A 12,847-nucleotide genomic window follows, 5' to 3' on the forward strand; every position below is an offset into this window, starting at 1 on the left:
CTACCTTACGCTGAAAGACTGGAGCAACTGGGCTTGTATACCCTTGAGTTTAGAAGACTGAGAGGGGATCTGATTGAGACATAAGATTATTAAAGGATTGGACACTCTGGAGGCAGGAAACATGTTTCCGCTGATGGGTGAGTGCCGAACCAGAGGACACAGCTTAAAAATAAGGGGTAGGCCATTTAGGACAGAGATGATGAGAAACTTCTTCACCCAGAGAGTGGTGACTGTGTGGAACGCTCTGCCCCAGGGCAGTAGAGGCCCAGTCTCTGGATTCATTTAAGAAAGAGTTGGATAGAGCTCTCAAGGATAGTGGAATCAAGGGTTATGGAGAGAAGACAGGAACAGGATACTGATTAAGGATGATCAGCCATCATCAACCTATCGAATGGTGGTGCAGGCTCGAAGGGCAGAATGGCCTACACCTGCAACTATTGTCTATTGCACTACACCCTTTCCAGTCTGTTAGAAAACGGGTGTGGTGTCAGAAAACTGGCAGACGGCCAATGTAAGGCCCACGTTGAAGGGCAACTGAATATGCCCAGGGAATTACAGACATGTTGGTTTAACAACGTTAATCCAAAAAATAATGATATACCAACTAAAGGAGAACATCTAGAAACACTAACAAAAAAAAAATGAAGTCAGGATGGATTTCAAAAGGAAAATCTTGCTTGACCAAGTTTACAGATTTTCTTTGAGGAGATAACAGAGTGTAGACAATGGTAATTTAGTCACTGCAATTTAACTGGATTGTCAGAAGACTGTTGATAAGGTGCCTCATAACAGAGCAATGAATAATGGATAATGGGTTCAGTGGAAAAGTGGCAGAATGGTGGAGAGTGCAGTCATTCTAAATGGCAAGAGGTGGAAAGTGGAGTTCCACAAGGACCAGTGCTTGGACTATTGCTGTGCCCAATTTCCATGAATGATATGGGCAGTGGAATCAAATACACAATTTTAACATTTGTGGATGACACCAAATTGAAAGGTGAATCAATGCTGGGGAGGCAATGGTATAATAGGATTGCTGTTCAGTTAGTAATCCAGAGACCCAGATTGTGTGCGTCTGTGTGAGATTGTTGTAAACATCTATCTGGTTCACTAATGTCCATTAGGGAAGGAAATCCCTCATCCTCACCAGTCTGGCCTACATGTGACTCCAGACCCATTGCAATGTGGTTGACTCTCAAGTGCCCTCTGAAATGGCCCTGCAAGCCCCTCAAGAGCATCTAAAAGTACACAAACTACCAGGCATCAATCAGAAATTACACTGGCAAGCTCCATCCAATCAAAATTCCTAACATTTGGGTGCTGGAGCTCAAAATTGAGAGAGCTGTCTCACTGGTTATTCAAGCAAAAGCTTGACAGCAAACTCCTGGAATCATACCTTAGGGATAAAGTCGCAGACTTGTTTAGGTTAGTGTAGTTGCAAGAACACTCAAGAAGGTTGACAGGTTAAAGCAGCTTTTTACTCCCTTCAAAACCGTACAGCTCTAACACTACATCCCATCAACAAGACACTTTAGAAATTCACCAGCTCCTTAAACAGCACCTCCCAAACCCACAACCATCCAGAAGGATAAGCGCAGCAGGTACAGGGAACACCACCTGCAGCCTCCCCTCCAAACCCCTCACCATCCACATCTTGCCATTCCTTCAGGGTTACTGGGTCAAATTTCTATAATACCCTTCCTAACAGCAAATAGACTGTAGTAGCTCAAGAAAGCAGCTCAACACCACCTTCTCAAGGGAACTGGGAATGGGCAACAAATTTTGGCTCAGTAGCAAGACCCACATCTCCTGAATGCATCAAATTACAGGAGGACACAAAAACTTAGAATGGGAAACTAATTAGCAAATTAAATTCAGCACATAAATGTGAGATGATACATTTTGATAGGAGGAATAGGGATATCACTTACTATTTTACAGGGGCAAGTCTAGGAGGGGCTCAGTAATAACAGGGTCTCGAAGTACAAATCTACAAATCAGTGAAGGTTGCACCACTGAAGGTTATCAAGGCCTTTTTAAAAAAAAAACTAAGCACTGAGCCTTATTTCTAGAAGGACAGATTTGGAAAACAGGGAGGTTCTGCTAAACCTGTTAGACCACCCTCAGGTAGTGTGTGCAGTTCTGGTTGCCATGTTAGAAAAAATGACAGAGGGGCACTGGAGAGAATGCAGAGAAGATATAAAAAATGATTCCTTACATCATGACCCATATACTTCTGGCAAGGATTGATAGACTGAGCCTCTCTCTTAAAACTAACAGACTAAAGGGTGACCTAATGGAGACATCTTCAATGCTGAAAAGTTTTGAGAGAGTGGATAGAGAAAATGTTTCCTCGTGTGCGGAAAAGCAGACCTCGACCATCGATAAAATGCAACCAGAAATTCAAAAGAAACTTGACACCGGTAAAAATATGAAAATCCCTCCCACTGAGTGGTTGAAGCAAATACACAGATGTATTTAAGGAGATGTTGGATGGACAGAAAAATGAGGGAGCAGTGAAAGAGAGGGTTATAAAAGGTACAGACAGAGGAGGAAAGATTGGAGAAAACTTGAGTGAATCATAGACATTCGCATGCTCCTTTTGCTCTGAATGTGCTGTTTCTATGTTGCATAGCCTTTGCAATCCAATGTAACTCATAAAATGGGATATTTGGGAGTTATTAGATCAGAGAAAAGAATGCAATGAACCCAAAGCCTAGATGGAAAACAACTCTCATCTGCACTCCTAGATTAAAGCCTTAAAAAAATATACAAACACAATGTACTTCTTTGAACATAGACTTTACAAATACATACTGCTAAACAGGATGAGTGGATATATTATCTCTTGCCCCAGCTTTGTGTAAATGCTGGCTGGTACAGCCAAAATGACTTCTACACTGAAAGAAAACTGCAGTTCATGAGAAGTTCGTCAGCAAGCATCCATATATGGGCTGAATCATCTGGGTCTTGTTGGCTTAGTCTCAGTTGTAGTTTTTTTTTGGAGTTTTCTTGTGTTTCTTACCAAACATGCCTCATTGACTACCTATCCCACCTCGTGGCACCCCTCCCATCTAATACTGTCCCCATCTTGCCAATAAGCAGATATCCTGGAATTCACTGGCATCCCTGGCACCAATGCCACCTTTAACAGCCTGTTATGCACACAGACAAGCAGTTAAGTCTGGAGCTGCCTTGTACAGACCCTGACAGTAGCCCTGGATGTGACTGATAAGGGACATTTGACACTCTACCGTGAGGACAGGGACCAGAGGTTCTTCTGGATGGGGTGGTGCTGACTTGGGACCAGCAGAGGCAGCTACCATATCAGACCACGCAAGCCTGGCCCAAGGTAGCCCATCTCAGCTGGCTGCAGAAATGCCCAGCATTGAAGGAAGATGGTCAATGATCTTCTCCACTCTACCAATGTAGGAATCACCATCTTCTGTACAAAACCTCACAAAAACTCATTCTGTAACTGTGCCCATGTCCCTAAGTGACAGTAGCCCTGTAGCTGCATTACAGTGATAGTTGCTGGCAACTTTGAAGTGCAGAAGCATGCTGCAAGTAGATCAGAAAAGCGTACATGGGGTGCATGTGGCTGATGCCCTGGAAGCATTCCCTAAAATGTTGGTACTCAGTCTATGACATGGAAGTCAGAGTCATAGAGATGTACAGCACATACACAGACCCTTCGGTCCAACCTATCCATGCCGACCAGATATTTCAACCCAATCTAGTCCCACCTGTCAGCACCAGGCCCATATCCCTCCAAATCCTTCCCATTCATATACCCATCCAAATGCCTTTTAAATGTTGCAATTGTACCAGCCTCCACCACTTCCTCTGACAGCTCATTCCATACACGTATCACCCTGTGAAAAAGTTGCCCCTTGGTTCTCTTTTATATCTTTCCCCTCTCACCCTAAACCTATGCCCTCTAGTTCTGGACTCCCCGACTCCAGGGAAAAGACTTTGTCTATTTACCCTATCCATGCCCCTCAACTTTGTAAATGTCTATGAGGGGGCGACCTGAGCAAAGGTTGCTAATTAGTATGTTTGGCATGCTTCGTAAGACAGGAAGCTGAATATTAATGAGGAGAGTTGAGTAGAAGGCATTTAACAAGCTATAAGACCCCTCAAATGACAATTGGTCACTGGATAGCAAGAACCTTACCTCTGCAGCAAGTTTCTCCTGACGACAAGGTTGGACATCTTGGGTAATTCGGTCACAAACCTCACCACAGCCCTCACTATTCAGGCCCCTATAAAATTCCACCCATGGCGTCAGCTTTAGTTAATAGCAGCACTCTCACCCAAATCAGACAGGTGGAGACGTAAAACTGGAGCACAAAATCTTGGCATCACCTTGTGGGAGGCACTACCGTCGTGTCGACATTTACCAGTTCAGGTGGAACTAAAAGAACAAAGGTCCTTATAACTGAAAAGGAACAGGGAATTTTGCCAGTCAATATTCATCTCTCAAATCCATTGGAACAGATCATTTGCGATGTCAAGACAGGTTACAGACCATGTGCTGGGAAATGTGATGAGAATAGCTGTGCACTGGTTTTTGACCAGCATAGGCTCGATGGATCAAAGGACTTTTCCCTGTCCTTTGGATTTCTATGACTTTATGAGATCAAGTGATCATTACCTCCACTGTCTTTTGGTCAAAGAGTTAATTTTCTTTCCCCTTGCTTTTTCTTTCCTCTCTGTAAATAGCATGTCTCAAAAACTAATGGGCAGTTCAATGAAACTTGGTATACAGATAAGCTATGGACCAAGGAAGAACGGAATAGGTTTTGGAAAAGATGTAGATCCAGATCCTGGATGTTGTTAAAGGATCTTTTAACTTTGAGAGATTTTTTTTTTTTTTAATTCTTTCATAGGATGTGGGTGTCACTGGGAAGGCCTGGTTCTGTCACCCATCCCTTATTGTTCTGGGTGGTGGTGGTAAGCTGCCTTCTTGAACTGTTCTATTCGGTGTCAGTACACCTACACAACAACAGTAAAGGAATGGCGATACATTTCCAAGTCAGGATGGTAGGCGGCTTGGAGGGGAACCTGCAGGTGGTGGTCCTCATATGTATCTGCTGCCCGAGTCTGTCTGGGTAATAGAGCTCATTGGCACATTCCAAGCCCATGAAGAAGCCTCAGTGAGTTACTACAGGGTATCTTGTAACTGGTATGTACTGCTGCCACTATGCATCAGTGGTAGTTGCTTCATCTTGGATGGTATCAAGCTTTAAGAGTTATCGGAGTTGCAAGTACTCTCCAGACAACCGAAGAGATTTCTATCACACTTGAGAATTGTGCATTGTAGTTTTCCTCTTTTATGTGATGCAGGAACCAAGATCAGCATTTGATGCCCATCCCTTTGTTGCATTTTTGATAATATTATCTAATTTATTAAGATAGTTAAAAGAGACTTCCGATAAAATTAAATAAAAGTACATTCTAGGGATAAAATATGTTTTTAAAATCTCAACAGTCAACCACATTGCTTTGAGCCTAGAATCACATGGAGGCTAAACCAGATAAGGATGGCAGACCGCCTTCCCCTAAAGGAGGCTGTTGAACTAGATAGATTTCTTTTTAAAACAACAAATCGATTATGGCTGTCATGGTCATCATTCCTGACACTAGCTCTATATTCCAGATTAATTAATTGAATTTAAAATCCACCAGATACCATGGTGGGATTTAAATCAACGTCCCTCCAGCCTTTGAATTACTAGTCCAGTGATATTAGCACTACACCACCATCACCCCTTAGATGGTAGGTGAGCTTTCGGGTGACAGGAGAGGTGTTACTCCCCACAGAATTCCTAACCTCTGATCTACTCTTACAGCCACAGTAATTAGATGGCTGTTCCAGATCTCTTCCTGGTAAAAGGTAAATCCTATAATGCTGACGATGGGGAATTCAGCAATGGTAATGCCACTGAGTGCCAAGGAGTGGCTCAAAAGGTAGAAGACAGAGGGTGGTGGTGGTGAAGGGTTGTTTTTCAGACTGGAGCCTGTGACCAGTAGAGTGCCACAAGGATCAGTGCTGCCAGCTACAGAGAGAGGCTGAACAGGCTGGGGCTGTTTTCCCTGGAGCATCAGAGGCTGAGGAGTGATCTTATAGAGGTTTATAAAATTATGAGGGGCATGGATAGGGTAAATAGGCAAAGTCTTTTCCCTGGGGTTGGGAGTCCAGAACTAGAGGGCATAGGTTTAGGGTGAGAGGGGAAAGATATAAAAAAGAGACCCAAGGGACAACAGAGGGTGGTAAGTGTATGGAATGAGCTGCCAGAGGAAGTGGTGGAGGCTGGTACAATTGCAACATTTAAAAGGCATCTGGATGGGTATATGAATGGGAAGGGTTTAGAGGGATATGGGCCGGGTGCTGGCAGGTGGGACTAGATTGGGTTGGGATATCCGGTCGGCATGGATGAGTTGGACTGAAGGGTCTGTTTCCATGCTGTACATCTCTATGACTCTGAGTGATGGGAGATATTCTCTCTTGTTGCAGATGGTCATTGCCTGGGAATGTTACTTGCTACTTATCAGCCCAAGCCTGGATGTTGCCCAGCTTTCCTGCAGATGGACAGCTTCAGTATGAAGGACTGTGAATGGTGCTGAACATTGCAAAGCATTCCCATTTCTGACCTAATAAAGGGAGAGAATATCATTGAAGAAGCATTTGAAGACTGAAGATTTTGCTTCCCTGGACGAAGGACACTACCCTGACAAAACGCGAGTAGTCCGGGGAAAACAAAACTATTGGCCTCCACAAGCCACAACTATCTTAAAATAGAAGAGAGTTTAATATAAAAAAAAAAGTCAATTAGCATCAATGCTGTGGGCTGATTGATTTAAAACGTTATTGATTCTTTTAAAATGTCATGGCTGCCAAAATGTGAACAAGTTTACAGAGTAGGTTATCGCATGTGGATTCGACTGAAGCCTCCTATGCAAGATGGGAGTTCTTAATAAAAAGATTTCTTTTTAAGTTCAGGGAAAAGCCTCAAGGAGGAGCTGCATAATTTCAATAACATTGAGTTAAAACAAGAGTGTAGAGCATTGAGTGCTCCCTGCGCTTGTTACCTCTAACACCAAAAATATGCATGTTTGCACCCAGTAGTCAGCTTGTCTGCAAATATAGCTAAAAACTAATGGTGCACTTCAACAAACTTTGTGCATGAGCTTTGGCCCAAGTGAAAACTGAATTGTCTTTGGTGAAATCCTGGAATTTTTAACTAAGAGATCCTTTAACATTGGAAAGTAGGACAAATTATTTTTTAAGAATGTTGTCAGTTGTTTAATTTGAAAGGTTGGTGTTTTAGAATATTGTGGATAGTCTCAGCAGTTGTGGTGAAATTTGTGACAGCTCTCAAAACGTGAGTAGAGTTTTCAGAGCAGAGGTTCAAAGTCAATTGACCCAAAGCCCCTTCAGCAAGATGAAACCTCTGACCTCGATTCAATTTCTCTTCGTAAGAAACTCCTGATTTCTGGAATCAATCCAATTAACCTCCTGTGAACAGCCTCCAATGCGACTACATTCCTCCTCAAGTAAAGGGACAACAAACTGTACGGTACTCCAGGTGCGGTCTCACTAATGCCTTTACAGTTACAGCAACACTTCTCTACTTTCATACTCTATTCCTTCATCAATAAATGACAACATTCTATTGGCCTTTCTTATTACCTGCTGTACCTCATAGTAGTCTTCTGCGATTTATGCACAAGGACACCCAAATCCCTCTACACCAAAGCACTATGAAGTTTCTCTTGGAAATATATCACGATTCCTTTACTCTTGCTGGGTCAAAATCTTGGAACTCCCCCTCCTTAATAGCACTGTGGTTCTACCTACAGCAAGTAGACTGCGGTGGTTCAAGATGAAAGCTCACCACCACCTATTCAAGTACAACTAGGCACAGGCAAAACGTCCACGTCCCAAGAATGAATATAAAAGTACCCCCCACTTCACTTGTTTACTTATTCACAGGATTGTTTGCAAGACCACAAACTCGCTGTTGCATTTGCCTCTGTAACAATGACTGCACTTTATAAAGTAATTAAAAGATTTGAGTGTGAAAATATAGTTTAACATGCATCCCATCTTTTGAGACACACTTTGTTCATTATAGGTTGGTTATAAACAATACCAAAAAAGTTGGAAAAGGAAGAAATGTCAGGACAAGTCAGTCTCCCAGTAAAGTATGAGAATGTCTCCATAATGAGCCACCCATGAACAAAATCACATTCACAGGAACTGCACATTTCCAAGACGTGTTACTGCAAATGTATTTTTAAGACAGGGAGCACGATGGAGTCTGAGTAGAACAGGTTGACATTCTCAGTTTCATATCTCCATTAGAATACAGTCTAACCAGGCAGCTGAATCTGTCTGCATGGCATGGGTCAATTATACTTTTCTCATTGTTAACTAAAGCATGCATTATGTATTTTCAGTATGTCCATTTTCTTCTCCTTCACTTGGAACCAGTTTTAAAAGCTGCACCCCAAAGTCCCATTCTGGCCATACATTGGTTTCTTCTCTTTATAAAGGACATCCAGCATGGAAGATCAAGCCAGATCTCTCATTTGGCAGATTGTTGCTAAATCAAAAGCAACGTTACTGAATCAACAGATAAGACTAGCCTCCAGAATTAAAAAAATAATCTTGTCAAATGGACCAATATATGGAGAATGAAATTCAATGGAGAGACATGTAGCATTATGCAAGTCAGCAATTCTTGATGTCCATTACATGATGACATGATGCACAACTCCCCACAGCCAAACCACACCGCCCCAACACCAACCCTTGAAGTTGTTAAAGAATGCCATTACTTAGGAATCCACATCTAGAATAAGTTTAATCTACAAAGTCATTACATAGAGCCTCCAAAGAAATTAGTGGGCGGCACGGTGGCACAGTGGTTAGCACTGCTGCCTCACAGCACCAGAGACCCGGGTTCAATTCCCGCCTCAGGCGACCGACTGTGTGGAGTTTGCACATTCTCCCAGTGTCTGCGTGGGTTTCCTCCGGGTGCTCCGGTTTCCTCCCACACTCCAAAAATGTGCAGGTTAGGTGAATTGGCCACGCTAAATTGCCTGTAGTGTTAGGTGCAGGGGTAAATGGGTCTGGGTGGGTGCGCTTCGGCGGGTCGGTGTGGACTTGTTGGGCCGAAGGGCCTGTTTCCACACTGTAAGTAATCTAATCTAATCTAATGTAAAGTGCCTGGGTATGTGAAGCAAAATGTCGCAGCACTCTGCAACTGCAGTGAAGGAAATGTTGCACCAACCATATACCTGGTGTATGGCACAACGGTTTGGGGCTGACTGCTGAAACATTAACCTCCGTGCCCGTGGCCTTCCTAGTTGAAACATGGCTGACTTGTGACCTCAGAAGCTGAGCAGCCTCAGTCCTTGTAAGTACTTTCTGGAAGACCAGTTGGGAATACAGGTGCAACAGGCTAGAGCAGGGTGAAACCATGACTGTGCTAAACCAAGTATAGGAGAATAGGTTCCAAAATATGATGTGGAGGTGCTGGTGTTGGACAGGGGTGGGCAAAGTTAAAAATCACATAACACCAGGTTATAATCCTGTGGGACTATAACCTGGTGATGTGATTTTTTTTTTTTTAAAAAACACCTTCCAAAACAAACTGACTCACCAACCAATTAGTTCCAAGTAGTAGTGACTGGATTTCAACATTTATTGTTGATTCTGTTTGACTGAAAGCAACAGATCCTCTGTTCTGGTCTGGTCTGGTCATAATCAAGAATCTTCAGATCTGACTTCCTCCATATGCATGAAGGCCAGGAAGACATGATGCATTAAGAACAGCTGTTACTGCCTGGAGAAGAGCTACTTTGCTATAAGAAAGAAGGATAAACCAGACATATTAGCCTCCATTGAGAGAGTTCAATGCAGGGAATCTACATCCCAGAATACTTAAGGAAATAGCATGAGACATAATGGATGCATTGTGTTCATCTCCCAAGGTTCTATAGACTCTGGAACAGTCCCTACAGATTGGATAGCTAATGTAACCCACTATTTTAAAAAATGACTCAAAGAAAACTGGAATTAAGAGAAGTTAGCCTGATATCGGTTGTGGGTAAAATGCTAGAACTGAAAATGTGTTGCTGGAAAAGCGCAGCAGGTCAGGCAGCATCCAAGGAACAGGAGAATCGACATTTCGGGCATAAGCCCTTCTTCAGCCTGAAGGGCTTATGCCCGAAACGTCGATTCTCCTGTTTCTTGGATGCTGCCTGACCTGCTGCGCTTTTCCAGCAACACATTTTCAGCTCTGATCTCCAGCATCTGCAGTCCTCACTTTCTCCTGGTAAAATGCTAGAGTCCATTATAGAGAGTTAATAATGAAGCACTTTTAAAACAGTGGTAGGATCAGACAGTCAGCATGGATTTATGAAAAGTAAACTGTACAAATCTACTGGAATTCTTCACGGATGGAATAGAGCACAGGAGTAAAGTTGATGAGGGGGAGCCAATAGATGTACTTTATTTGGACATTCAGAAGGCTTTTGACAAAGTCCACACAAGAGATGAGCATGTAAAATTAAAGTGCTTGGCACTGGGGGTAGTGTATTGAGGCGATTAGAAAACCACTTAGCCGACAGGAAATAGAGTATGAATAAATGGGTCTTTTTCGAAATGGGGAGTAGTGACTACCTGGGTATTATAGGGATCAGTGCTAGGACCCCAGCCATTCACAATATATGTCAATGATTTGGATGAGGGAACTAAACGTAATATCTCTAAATCAGGTGACAGAATTGGGTGGGAGGGTGAGCTGTGAGGAAGATGTTTCGTTATGATTTGGGGAAGTTGAGTGAGTGGGCAAATGCATGGCAGATGGTGTATAATATAGGTGGAGGGGTTATCTAGTTTGGTAGCAAAAATAGGAAGGCAAATTATCTGAATGGCCATAAATTGAGGAAATTTTGGGGGGTGGGGTGCAGGGGTGTCCTCAGACTCCAGTCACATGTCAGTGCAGAAGTGAAAATGAAGGCAAATGCTATGTTGGCCTCCATCATGAAAGGATTCAAGAACAGGGGTGTCTTGCTGCAACTATACAGAGCCTTAGTGAGACTATCCCGGTAGTTTTGGTCTCTTATCTAAGGAAGGATGTTCTAGCAATATAGAGAGAGTGCAGCGATGGTTGACCAGACTGATTCCTGGGATGGCAATACTGACGTATGAGGAGAGTTATACATAATACAGAGGGTTGAATCATTTTGGACTACATTCACTGGAGTTTAGAAGAACGAGACGAGTTTTCATTGAAACATTTAAAAAATTGTAACAGGACTAGACAGGGTAATTGCAGGAAGGACGTTCCTGATGGCAAGGGGGGTGTCTAGAAAAAGGGGTCACAGTCTAAAGATACAGGGTAAACCATTTAGGACTGAGATGAGAAATTTCTTCATCCAGAGAGAGTGGGGAGTCTGTGGAATTCACTACTACAGAAAGTGATCAAACCCAAAATAGCGCATAATTCCAAGGAAAAGTTGGATATAACACTTGGGAAGAAATGGATCCTAGGATATGGGTGGTGGGTGTGTGCGTGGTGGTGGTGGTGGGCGAAGAACAGGCTGTTGTATTGGATGATCAATAGATGGTGGAGCAGGTTCAAAAGGGCTGAATGGCATTGCCCTGCTCCTATTTTCTATGTTCCTATAACACCTATGTTTTTATTGTTTGGACATGTGTGCATGCATATAAATGGGGAGATTTATTAGTGGGTTCAAGTTTTAACTAGTGGAGTTATAGGTTGATGGTGCAATGGTTTGTCTCTAGCTAGTGTCTAATTACCTGTCATAAATTGTAATTCTGTTAAATACAGAATCCTGATCCATGCTTTCTGACAACCTTGATCCAAAAGACAGGTAAACTGGGAAATCTTTAAAATCTTTAATTTTTGTGACAACTCCAGGAATGGGGAGGCTTGATTTCCAGCACACTATCCCAGCAAGGGTAGTTAACCAACAGGAATGTAATCGAAATGAGGGGAAAATCTAAACAAGTGTTGGTAAGAGGAATTGAATCGAGTTTTGGAAGTCTGGACAAGCATTAAAAATAGACTGCAATCAATAGTAATGACCACCTGAGATGCTTGCTGGTAATGTATTTGAACACATCTAAAGTGAATTACTCTTAGAAGCTAGGTGTTAAATATCAAATCAGTTCTGACTTGTTCAATTATTTCCTTTTACTCTTCCCAACCCCGCTCCCAATCTTTTGAATGTACAATTTTCTGCAACCATTTTAACTTTCCTGTAATCATTTCAAATTTGTGCCCATTTCAAATCTATAACTGTGTAAAGAAACATATTAACACCATTACGAATAACAACCATTTAAGTGAGTCAATTTGTTCTCTTGCATTTTTTGGATCAAAACAAACTGTAAATAGGGTGTTTTATAAAAGATAAAAGTCCTACAGGAGTCTGCATGTTTGTGGCCTACTTGCCTTCCTCTACCATGTTCCCAGGCCATGAGACCTTTCTCCTTCTTTGCAGATTTGCCATGCTTCCGTCCACTTTGTTACCCTGCTTTAACTGTCTGCACAGAGTAGAATCAGTTTTTGTTTTATAAGCGTATCCAACTACCAGCGCCATTACCTTTGTATTGTCACACAATCACTCTTGCCCTCTGTTGTATAACAGTCAAGGTACTGAAGGAGTTAATGTTTGTGTTACATTGAAATCCACCCAATCTGACAAATGTCTCTCAGTCTCTGGATAAAGACGATCATAGTCTGCATGAGCACCCAAAAAGCGTACAGCTCCCAAAAGTATTTTGTAATTATGCCTGTCTAGTAAT

At 42.5% G+C, this 12,847-nt stretch overlaps 1 protein-coding gene across 1 annotated transcript in view; it reads right to left on the reverse strand.

Annotated features, from left to right (window-relative positions):
* LOC122543373 (R3H domain-containing protein 2) overlaps window positions 1-12,847 on the reverse strand; it is a 230,714-nt gene that overhangs the window by 184,381 nt on the left and 33,486 nt on the right. The window lies entirely within an intron of this gene.

Source organism: Chiloscyllium plagiosum, chromosome 43 (genome assembly GCF_004010195.1).
Source record: "Chiloscyllium plagiosum isolate BGI_BamShark_2017 chromosome 43, ASM401019v2, whole genome shotgun sequence".
NCBI lineage: Eukaryota > Metazoa > Chordata > Chondrichthyes > Orectolobiformes > Hemiscylliidae > Chiloscyllium > Chiloscyllium plagiosum.